This window comes from Nothobranchius furzeri, chromosome 16 (genome assembly GCF_043380555.1).
Source record: "Nothobranchius furzeri strain GRZ-AD chromosome 16, NfurGRZ-RIMD1, whole genome shotgun sequence".
In the NCBI taxonomy this organism is placed as follows: domain Eukaryota; kingdom Metazoa; phylum Chordata; class Actinopteri; order Cyprinodontiformes; family Nothobranchiidae; genus Nothobranchius; species Nothobranchius furzeri.
In genome coordinates, this window is record NC_091756.1 from 31,498,025 (window position 1) to 31,510,117 (window position 12,093).

The window sequence follows — 12,093 nt, forward strand, 5'->3', positions numbered from 1 at the left end:
GCGCCACCATGCAGCCATTTGAATTCAACATGAACAAGCATACAGCAAAAGCTTTACTATTTCACAGTTCCTCTCGTTACCACAACATAACTCAGGCTCTTTGGGCCTTCTGTAGTGGCCATGATCATTTTAATAATATAGATAGGCCCACAATAATAAAACAAATGTGGGTTTAAGCATCTTTTCAGAGTTTTCATTGAATGTTTTCCACAACAGAATGACAGTAAAAGTACCAGTAATATTTTTTAGATCTATTTATGTTTGTTTTTAATAAATTTTCCACTAAAATCAGCATCTCATAGAAAAAATATCCATACTTTTTTGCTATTTTTTTATAATTCAGAAATAAACCTTCTGAGACATGAAAACATGACTCAGAAACAACAAAGACTCTGCCAGATTATCTCTGAACACGTTTAGTTCACAAGTTAACAGCATTTTCTCCTCTGTGCTCACTCACGCTTGTTTTGGTGGTTCGGGTGCGCTCTACACACTCTCTGGATCCGCGATAAAGTCCCGCCTCCATTTGATTGACAGCAACATGCAGATTTCTCCACAGTTTCCAGGGATTCCCAAAGTGTGGTGCGCGCACCCCTGGGGGTGCGCGAGCTGCCGCTAGGGGGTGCGCGAGGTGAAAAGTGTAATGGCTGCGGAGCTCAGAGAAGTCTGTCAGATGTCACCATTAGCGTAGCCAGAAACTCATTTGTGGGTGGGCCTAAGGAAAAGTAAGTGGGCACAATAAATGTAATTGAAAACAAGTATATTTTTACGCGCGCGCGCGTGTCCTCCACATGTGCCCTAACTTCATAATAATAATAATGCGCCGAGCTTCAGCACTCTGGCCTGCGCACGCCGATATGTTCCGTCGCGAGCGTGCGTGTCCTCCACATGTGCCCTAACTTCATAATAATAATAATGCGCCGAGCTTCAGCACTCTGGCCTGCGCACGCCGATATGTTCCGTCGCGAGCGTGCGTGTCCTCCACATGCGTCCTAACTTCATAATAATAATAATGCGCCGAGCTTCAGCACTCTGGCCTGCGCACGCCGATATGTTCCGTCGCGCGTGTGCGTGTCCTCCACATGTGCCCTAACTTCATAATAATAATAATGCGCCGAGCTTCAGCACTCTGGCCTGCGCACGCCGATATGTTCCGTCGCGAGCGTGCGTGTCCTCCACATGCGCCCTAACTTCATAATAATAATAATGCGCCGAGCTTCAGCATTCTGGCCTGCGCACGCCGATATGTTCCGTCGCACGCGTGCGTGTCCTCCACATGTGCCCTAACTTCATAATAATAATAATGCGCCGAGCTTCAGCATTCTGGCCTGCGCACGCCGATATGTTCCGTCGCGCGCGTGCGTGTCCTCCACATGTGCCCTAGCTTCATAATAATAATAATGCGCCGAGCTTCAGCACTCTGGCCTGCGCACGCCAATATGTTCCGTATTTGATCATTTTTAACGGTGTTGGAGGAATCTGAAGGTGGTGAGTCATTCTGGCAGATTGTAATTAACACCTGTCTCATGCAGGTGTTCTGACATTGTAAACCTCACACACAGAACATTGTGGATTGTAACTAAATAAGAAATGATTCCCATTCAGGCTATTGACAGCGCGCTGAAGATCTGAAGTTCAGAGTGCGTCTGTCAGAGATCAGACGCGTTCCAGCGGAACCACGGCTCACGGGTGCATATGTGAGCACATCTGGGATGGGCAGAAGTCATTTTACAACATTGGTTTAAATAGCGCGAGACGCGGTGACTTGAGCGGCTGTGCCGCGCGCGCGCACGCGCACACTCAGCTCAGGTTTACGCAGAGCAGAAGGAAGGAGAGCGCTCTGGCCGCACAGGGTAAACGTTCCTACTTTAAGAAAACCGTTAAATTGCATTGTTGATGTGCTACCTGGGCACTCTAAATATTTATTTAAAATGAAATCAAAGGAAATTGTAATGGTATCGAATGTTTATTAATTACTATTTAAAAAATGAAAATGATGGGGAATTTTTTTAACCCTTTCTGTTTAGCTTGACATCTTATATATATATATATATATATATATATATATATATATATATATATATATATATATATATATATATATATAGATAGATAGATAGATAGATAGATAGATAGAGAGAGAGAGAGAGAGAGAGAGAGAGAGAGAGAGAGAGAGAGAGCCATGCCCCGATGTGGGGGCTGGGGGGGGGGGGGGGAGGGGGGGTGTGTCGACATGGTCGGGACATAGAAGGGGGTGCGCGGCTAAATGAGTTTGGGAACCACTGTTCTATCAGATTGAAACTCGAAACGGGAAACTGTCAATAATGCTGGACATGAGTCTCAATTTGCGGGACACTTGAAAAGTAATGAAAATGTGGGACTGTCCCGCACAAAGCGGGACTTCTGGTCATCCTAGTTACCGTTAGAGCCCTCTGAACACAACAGCTAGAATGACTAAGCCAGCATATCTCCTGGTTAATTTTCCCCCACCCAGAAATTTCTTGGAACTATGGTGGAAACACAGCTAATGACCTGTGGAGAGCTTGCACCACAGTAACAAAGGTTAGAATTTGTAAAACACCAAGTCGTCATGGTTTAAAACCCTGCAGGAGTCGAAAGGTCCCCCTACTTAAGCCAGCACGTGTCTTGGCCCATCTATGGTTTGCTGGAGACCAACTGGAGAATCCAGAAGAGGATTGGAAGAGTTCCTTGTGCTCAGATGAGACCAAACTAGAACTATTTGGTATAAATGGCCTAGCTGGTCTCCAGATCTGAATCAAATAGAGAGTATTTGGAGGGAGCTAAAGTCTGTTTTGCCCAGCGAGACAGCCAAAACAACTCAGCTCTAGAGAAGATCTGCATCGAAGAATGGGCAAAAATACCAACCACCTAATAAATGTTTACATGCACTTCTACGTTGATCTAGGTCAATCTATGGCTGTAAACTGGGAGTCTTCATCCAAGTTTACATGTATGTTAGAAAACTGAACTCTCGAATGAAGTGCGTTCAACTCCATTACAGTAGGTTGCAACTCGACTGAGCCGTTTACATGCAGAGGAAGTTGGTTTCCAGCAGCATCTGGTATCAACACTGGTAGCTCTAGAGAATGGCCCATTACCCATTATCTGGGTACTTCAGCTAGATTAGAACCAGTTTGCCTTCAGCTGGTCTAATGCATTTACATGCATTAAAAAAAACAACGTTAGTCTATTTACTGATGCGCACGTAAACGCTGAGTGTGTGCAAACCTGGTGGAGAGCTACAGGAAACATTTGACCTCATTACCAACCAAGGTTTTATTGCAAAGTATTTAGGTGAAATTTTCCTGATGACCAAATTCTCATTTTCTGTACAGTTATACAAATAGTTAATAAAAATCATACAATGTTATTTCCTGGATTTTTTTACATTGACGTATGATGAAAGTTACAGACCTCTCATTTTTTAAGTGGGACAAATATGCAGTCGGTAGATGCCAAATCCATTTTTGCCACCAAGGTATTTATTGAATCTGTAAATGTAGGTAGCTCAGTTAAAAACTCTGTAAATAGTCACGTATAGAGACAAATACATGAACAAGTAGACAAAGGGTGTTTAGCAAAACACACACACACTCACACACACACACACGCGCGCGCGCAAACACACACACGCACACGGAAATGAATTTGAAAATGAATGAATCAGCCTCATAAAACATGTTTAAGCCTAACAGACTTTTTTCATGGAAAAGTCTCTTCACCACTGTGATGTTTTCTGTGTAATAATTTTCTGAGCAATGTCCTTTGCTGTCTTAACATTCTTCCTCTGTGGAAGAGCAATTCATCAAATTTCCCGACATCAACTGGACAGCTGATGTGAAACAAACAGCTCATAATTACTTTCATTTCACATGAAATCACATGTTTCAGTCACTGAATGCTGCCCATGTGCTGCTGGTGGATTGATGGGAGCAGCTTCTAAACTCAAACCGATCCAAATTCATCAGAGAACACAACTTCAAATGTTCCGAATACTACAAATATGACTGGGAAAAAATAATCAGTACAAGCAATTTCTGACATCCACTTGATAATTGGGGGAACATATCAAAAGTTTTAGCACCACGCTGTGAATCCACACCGCTGTTCTCTTGTGGATGCCAATGCAGCTTCCTGTCAGTACAAAGGTTTTAGAATGTAAGCTTGAAATCCCCTGCAGGCTACCGAGAGTTTTTCAGCCAGGCAACATGCCAGTTTGTCTGTTTTTTGTGTAAAATTGTATGATCACAAAGGGTCAAAGGTCTCAGGGTAAACTCTAAAAACTTGAATCTGAACAAGTGCTAAAACACTGACCAATGAGTCTATCCTAATCTTTTTCTTTCCTCTGACCTGACCCATGAATCCGAAAGAGAATCTAAAAAGATTGTGAGCCTTAAAATACATGTATTTTAATATTGCACATCATATCATAGGCCTACTATACGACTGTGTAGGTTCCACTCTGATCAGTACCTACAGTGTCTTGTATATATTAGATGTTTCTATATTATTATTTTATTGAGCTTATTTCTTATTTTTGCACCAAGTACCGCAGCAGTTTCTTAATGTTGTGAACCTCACACATATGGCAATAAACCCTTTTGATTCTGATACTAGTAAATAAGTAAGGTTCATTATTATAGTTCCTTTCAAGGCATAGTGCACAAGGTGATTCACCAAAATACACAGAGAAATTACAAGAGAAACTCAAGCAAGCAAGAAAAAAAACAGAAGAGATGAACAGAAGGTCACACCAAAGCCAGCCTGAACAAGTGAGTTTTCAGCTGCTTTTTAAAGGAGACCACTGAGTCCACCGATCTCAGAGGAGGTTTTAGTCAGACAAGTGCAAAGTGGGTTGCAGTAGTCTAAGCGTGAGGAGATGAAGATATGGATAACAATCTCAGGTTTCTCAGCTTAGCCATGTTCCTATAATGAAAAAAGAATCCAAGGTGAGAGCTGAGTCAAAGGTCACACCAAGATTCCTGGCAGAGGGTTTGTTGTGAGAAGCAAGCTAGCCAAGAGAGTCTCTGACTTTAGGAACCAGCTTGTCTGGGGCACAGATGAGGATCTCAGTCTTATCTTCATTCAGCTGTAGAAAGTTTTTAGCCATCCAGGTTTTGATAGAGTCTAAGCAGGTGTGTAACAGCTGCAGCTTTGACATCTCATGGGGCTTAAAGGAGATGTACAGTTGGATGTCATTTGCATGAAGATGGTAGGAGACTTCTTTAAAAGAGCTGTAAAATTGCTGGAGAGGGAGCAGATAAAGGAGAAACAATAGAAGCCCCAGCACAGAACCTTGTGGGACACCATGGACAAGGGAGGCGGAAGAAGGTTGAAACTTGGAGACGGCCACAGAGAAGGAACGCTTGGACGGATAAGAAGAAAACCACTCCAGAGCAGGTCTTGATTGGCCTACCCAGTCTCTCAGCCTCTGAAGCAGTAGGTGATGGTCAACAGTGTTGTATATGAAACTAAATCTAAAAGGTGTCCCACTGACCTGCACTGTAATGTGAAAAAAGATCAATAAAGCATGTGTTCCAAAAGAAAAAAAATCCCAGCCTTTCTTTGATGCAAATGCAAAATCCAGACTTGTTTCACACCCAGATAAAAGTAGCCAGATGGGTCACTGACATATATAAAACATCCATATCCACTGCTGTGTGTGCAGAGTCCCGTAGAGAAAGGGTTTCATTAAAACTTTAACTAAAATCATCACAATTACAATGTTTGGTATACATGATTAAAACTGATTGATGTTCATTTTGCAGTAATTCCAGTAGAGGGCACTCATTCACTCTCATGTTTTTAAACTCATTTGTTCAGCTAAGATCCCTCAGCATTACATAAAACCAAGTTGAACCTATTTATCACAGGACATCTAGTAGTGTCCCATTTTTTTCCTGAGATGAATGAAAATTCTGACATAATGTGATTTAAAAAATACAGCAGGATTAATTTATTCTAATTTAGAACATGTTCAGTTATTTTCTCTGCACCTGATTTTGGGGACAAACTGTGACACGACAATTTAATCCGTGTCTCATTTGTGATGGTCGAGACTTTTTGGAGCTATTCACTCTGGATCTGGTGGAACATGGATTTTAGCAGTGATTCGTGTTTTGGAAACAGCTTTATTACTCACGGATTAAACTACTAGTTAATAAAAGTACAGCAATTGTTTTAGAAGCAAAAAGTTAAAAAATGTTTAATTAATTTACTAATTTTTGACAAACTTTCTTAAGTCTGCTTCTGTCCATGGGACACTCAATAATAAATAGGCTGTCTTCATTCTCTGGCTGAGGTAAATTAAAGAAAATCAATATCAGTCACTTTCTGAAGAAAAAAGCAACAGCAGCAAGGCTGGACTCCCCGTTTCCAACATACAGTAAACAGGATTTTTGCAAGCAGATAAATCAAAAGAGGCTGGAAGCCTTTGAATCTGAGTGGTTTCAAACTCAGACAAGTACAGTTTTTGCATTCATACCTTTTAACTTCTGCATGTTTGAGAACCAATTTTAAATGTTATAACACTTTTAACAATTTAAAATACGTATAAATGGCCAATTACACCTGATGACACACATTTGTGTATTTTCCCCACATTTATTTTACTTTATATTCAAGAAAAAGTCTCTATTTCATTCTAGACAAAAATGATGCAGTCATTTAAAAAATCCTCTATTTCAAAAGACTAAGTGGAATATCTGAGGACTTCCAGTTTCTATTTCTCACTCATGTTGTGAAAAGGAAATTATTATTTCCCTTCTGATCACTATTTACGAGTTTGTGCAACTTTTCACACTCATTCATAAACTACTATGCCTGTTGTTGCATCAGTACAGAAAAAACAGCAACAGCGGAAGCTCTCCCTCTCCCTAGGCTGCCACCTTACCGTGGTGGAGGGGTTTGAGTGTCTCAATGGTCCTAGGAGCTAAGTTGTCTGAGGTTTTCTGCCTCTGGTAGGGTCACCCATGGAAAACAGGTCCTAGGTGAGGGATCAGAACAAGAGCAGCCCAAAGATCTCTTATGATGAATTATATAAATGGAAACTGTGTTCCCTTGCACGGACGTGGGTCACTGGGGCCCCCCTCTAGAGCCAGGCCTGGAGGTGGAGCCCGTTGGCGAGCGCCTGGTGGCCGGGCTTTCACCCATGGAGCCCGGCCAGGCACAGCCCGAAGAGGAAATGTGGGTCCCCCTTCCCATTGGCTCACCAATCGTGGGAGGGGCCAAAGGGGTCGGGTGCAGTGTGTGACAGGTGGTAGTCAAGGGCGGGGACCTTGGCGATCTGATCCTTGGCTACAGAAGCTGGCTCTTGGCACATGGAATGTCACCTCTCTGGTGGGAAAGGAGGCTGAGTTTGTGTGTGTGGTTGTGAGGTTCCGACTTGATATAGTCAGACTCAACTCAACGCATGGCTCTGGAACCAGTTTCCTTGAGGGGGTTGGACTTTCTACCACTCTGGAGTTGCTCCCACTGAGAGGCGCCGAGCAGCAGTGGGCATACTATTTGCCCCCCATCTTGGTGCCTGTATGTTGGGGTTTACCCCAGTGAATGAGAGGGTAGCCTCCCTCCGCGTGTGGGGGGACGGGTTCTGACTGTGGTCTGTGCTCATGCACCAAACTACAGTTCAGACTACCCACCCTTTTTGGAGACCTTGGAGGGGGTGCTGGAAAGCGCTCCTTCCAGTGACTCCCTCGTTCAGCTGGGAGACTTTAACGCTCACATGGGCAACAACAGTGAGACCTGGAGAGGTGTGGTTGGGAGGAACGGTCCCCCGATCTGAATTCGAGTGGTGTTTTGTTATTGGACTTCTGTGCCAGTCATGGATTGTCCATAATGAACACCATGTTCAGACATGAAGGTGCCCATGTGGGCTCTTGGCACCAGGATGCCTTTGGCCGTAGCTCGATGATCGACTTTGTTGTTGTTTCATCTGACCTGCGGCCACAAGTCTTGGGTGAAGAGAGGGGCGGAGCTGTCAACTGACCACTACCTGGTGGTGAGTTGGCTCAGATGGTGGGGGAGGATGCCGGTCAGACCAGGCAGGCCTAAACATATCGCGAGGGTCTGCTGGGAACGTCTGGCAGAGTCTCCTGTCAGGAGGAGCTTCAATTCCCACCTCCGACAGAACTTCCAAAATGTTCCGGGGGAGGCGGGGGACACTGAGTCTGAATGGACCCTGTTCTGTGCCTCCATTGTTGAGGCGGCCAACCGGAGCTGTGGTCACAGGATCGTTGGTGCCTGTCGTGGTGGCAACCCCCGAACCCGCTGGAGGACACCGGCGGTTAGCGATGCTGTCAAGCTGAAGAAAGAGTCCTATCAGGTCTTTTTGGCCTGTGGGACTCCAGAGGCAGCTGACGGGTACCAGCAGTCCAAGCGGAACGCGGCACGGGTGGTCGCCAAGGCAAAAACCAGGGCATGGGAGGAGTTCCATGAGACCATGAAGCAAGACTTCCATACGGCTTCGAGGAGATTCTGGTCCACCATCTGGCGCCTCGGGGGGGGGGGGGGGGGGGGGGGGGGGCAGTGCTCTACCAATACTATCTATAGTGGGGACGGTGTGCTGCTGACCTCTACTCAGGACGTTGTGGATCGGTGGGCAGAATACTTTGAAGACCTCCTCAATCCCACCGACACATCTTCCAGTGAGGAAGCAGAGTCTGGGGACTTTGGGTTGGCCTCTCAAATCTCTGGTGCTGAGGTCACTGGTGGTTAAAAAGCTCCTCTGTGGCAAGGCTCCAAGGATGGATGAGATCCACCCAGAGTTCCTTATGGCTCTGGATGTTGTGGGGCTGTGTTGGCTGGCGTGGCTCTGCAATATTGCGTGGACATCGGGGGTAGTCCCACTGGACTGGCAGACCAGGGTGGTGGTTCCCTTATTTAAAAAGGGGGACCGCAGGGTGTGTTCCAACTACAGGGGGATCACACTCCTAAGCCTTCCTGGTAAGGTCTATTCAGGGGTTCTGGAGAGGAGGGTCCATCGGATTGTTGAACCTCAGATTCAGGAGGAGCAATGTGGTTTTCGTCCTGTCCGTGGAACACTGGACCAGCTCTATACCCTTAAGGAGATCCTGGAGGGTGCATGGAAATTTGCCCAACCAGTCTACATGCGTTTTGTGGATTTGGAGAAGGCGTTTGACCGCGTCCCCCGGGGGGCCCTGTGGGGGGTACTCCAGGAGTATGGGGTACCAGGCCCTCTGATACGGGCTGTTAGATCCCTATATGACCGATGTCAGAGCTTGGTCCGCATTGCCGGCAGTAAGTCAGGCTCGTTCCCAGTGGGAGATGGACTCCGCCAAGACTGCCCTTTATCACCGATTCTGTTCATAACCTTTATGGACAGGATTTCTAGTTGTAGCCAAGGTGTGGAGGGCATCCGTTTTGGTGGCCTGAGGATCAGGTCTCTGCTTTTTGCAGATGATGTGGTCCTGTTGGCTTAATCAGAACGTGATCTTCAGCTTTCGCTGGAGCAGTTTGCAGCTGGGATGAGAATCAGCTCCTCTAAATCTGAGACCATGGTCTTGATTCAGAAAAGGGTAGAATGCCTTCTCCGGGTCAGGGATGAGGTCCTGCCCCAAGTGGAGGAGTTTAAGTATCTTGGGGTCTTGTTCACGAGTGAGGGAAAACTGGAGAGTGAGATCGATAGGTGGATTGGTGCTGCATCTGCAGTGATGCGGGCGTTGTACCGGTCTGTCGTGGTGAAGAGAGAGCTGAGTCAGAAGGCAAAGCTCTCAATTTACCGGTCGATCTATGTTCCTACCCTCACCTATGGTCATGAGCTTTGGGTAGTGACCGAAAGAACGAGATCGCGGATACAAGCGGCCGAAATGAGTTTTCTCCGAAGAGTGGCTGGGCTCTTCCTTAGAGATAGGGTGAGAAGCCGCTGCTCCTCCACATCGACAGGAGCCAGTTGAGGTGGCTCGGGCATCTGGTCAGGATGCCTCCTGGATGCCTCCCTGGTGAGGTTTTCCAGGCACGTCCAACTGGGAGGAGACCTAAAGGTAGACCCGGGACACGTTGGAGGGACTATGTCTCTCACCTGGCCAGGGAACGCCTTGGGATTCCCCCGGAGGAGCTGGCCCAAGTGGCTGGGGAGAGGGAAGTCTGTGCCTCTCGCCTTAAGCCGGGCGTACACAGTGCGACTTTTTCACTTTTTTGAGCCGATTTTCCACTCGTGCGAGAATCCACAAGATCGGGGCGAGTTTTGCGCTGATCGTCGTGTAGTGTACAGGGGGTTACGAGAGGCGATTAACACCACGTGACCAGCTACCGATCAGCAATCGTGAGCTCGCACAAACTTCTAGCGTGTTTGAAATTTTGCTCGTCCCTTGTGAGGGTATTGCGCTGTTGAAGCGGCGCTGCGAGCAGCTGCGACCCAAAAAGTACCAGAACTGCTCACGGCGCATGCGCAACCATGCATCAACACCACTCACCCGCTATTTTCCTAATAACACACGCTGTTCGTTTTTATTTCCACACGTTTTTTTTACTCACAAAGATTGTCAAGAAAGCGTGTTTGTCGTGTTCATGTCAAATTAAACTAATCACAAAACACAGATTTACTTTCTTTATTTCGTTTTCCTCATCCAACCCCCATAAATCCCTGTGTGACCTCCTGCAGTACTCCCGAAGGACAACAGGCAAGACAAGACAAAAAAGTCTGACGTGTTGAGTAAAAACTGCTATTTTTAGCATATTTTTAGGGCCGACGTGTTGCTACCAGACGTACAGTGTGAGCAGTCAGGTCGCATCCGAGAACTGGGTCGTGCAGTGTGAGCACATGACTCGTGAGATCTGCCCTGCGAGGAAGTCGTACAGTTTGAGCTGAAGCTGAGTGCTATGAGTGAAAAAGTTGCACAGTGTTCGCCCAGCTTTAGGCTACTGCCCCCGCGACCCGACCCCGGATAAGCGAATGAAAATGGATGGATGGATGGATGGATGGAAGCGTGTCACAGAGAGATTCCCAGTTGTATACTTCTGCTGTTGTGAAATAGGTTTTAACCTACTTACAAGATGTAAATAATAAATCATTTGAATTTGTTTTGCTTTAGAAAATATTGGAATTTGTCCTTCATAACTTTATTTTCATCATGTAATATAACTCACATAACATAACATAACATAATATAATATAATATAATATAATATAATATAATATAATATAATATAATATAATATAATATAATAATTTACCTGTAATTGTAGTATGTTCTTCTTCCTTTTCTCTAAGTCTGTATGATGCTGTATTGTGATTTTCCCCACTGTGGGATCAACAAAGTCTATTATAATATAATATAATATAATATAATGTAATATAAGTTTATTGCCAGACTTAAAGTCCATTTTAAAAGAAAATAACATACAGATAAAAGAAACAATACAAGAAAAACACAAGAAAAGAAAAGATACCAATTAACATGAATAACAATAAGATCCTATATAAAATCACAGGATATAACTGTGGCGGGAGTAAGGGATAACAAAACTAACTAGTTGAGATAAATCTACCCAAACATTTTAGCCATTGCATTCTCAGCCTAGACATACGAGAGCAGCTCACAGTGGGATTTGAGAGCGCAACTATAATACTATTGGAAGATTCGTCCAGCTGTCTCATAGTCGTGAACATTAAATGCCTTAAAAGTGCTTTAAATGTGCACACTCTCACAGAAACAAACATTTGACGAGCACTTCTTCCCCTACGAATTTTGAGGAGGATTCTCATTGCATCATTGTATGCCACTTGTAACCTGTGCAAGCTAGACTTTTTATAGAATGACCACAGATGTGCAGTATGATTTAAATAATGCCACTTTAACAGGTGTGGAACAACAGCTAAATTTCCGTGCAATGGTGTTTGCTTGCACATACAGCTTGCAGCACTGCCTGTAAATGTCATGATCATTGCTCATATTAGCTGTAATGAAGTGGCCAAGATATTCTATCTTTTCACAGACCGCAAGACTGTTGCTGGACAATTTAAACACAGGAAAATTAAGCCTTTTATCCTGAGTGACTCTGTAGATTAGAACAGCACTTTTGCTCGAGTTATATTTTAAATCATATTCTATA

At 44.7% G+C, this 12,093-nt stretch overlaps 1 protein-coding gene across 2 annotated transcripts in view; it reads right to left on the reverse strand.

Moving 5' to 3' along the window:
* The window catches only part of top2a (DNA topoisomerase II alpha), a 65,997-nt gene that overhangs the window by 52,779 nt on the left and 1,125 nt on the right, over positions 1–12,093 (reverse strand). The window lies entirely within an intron of this gene.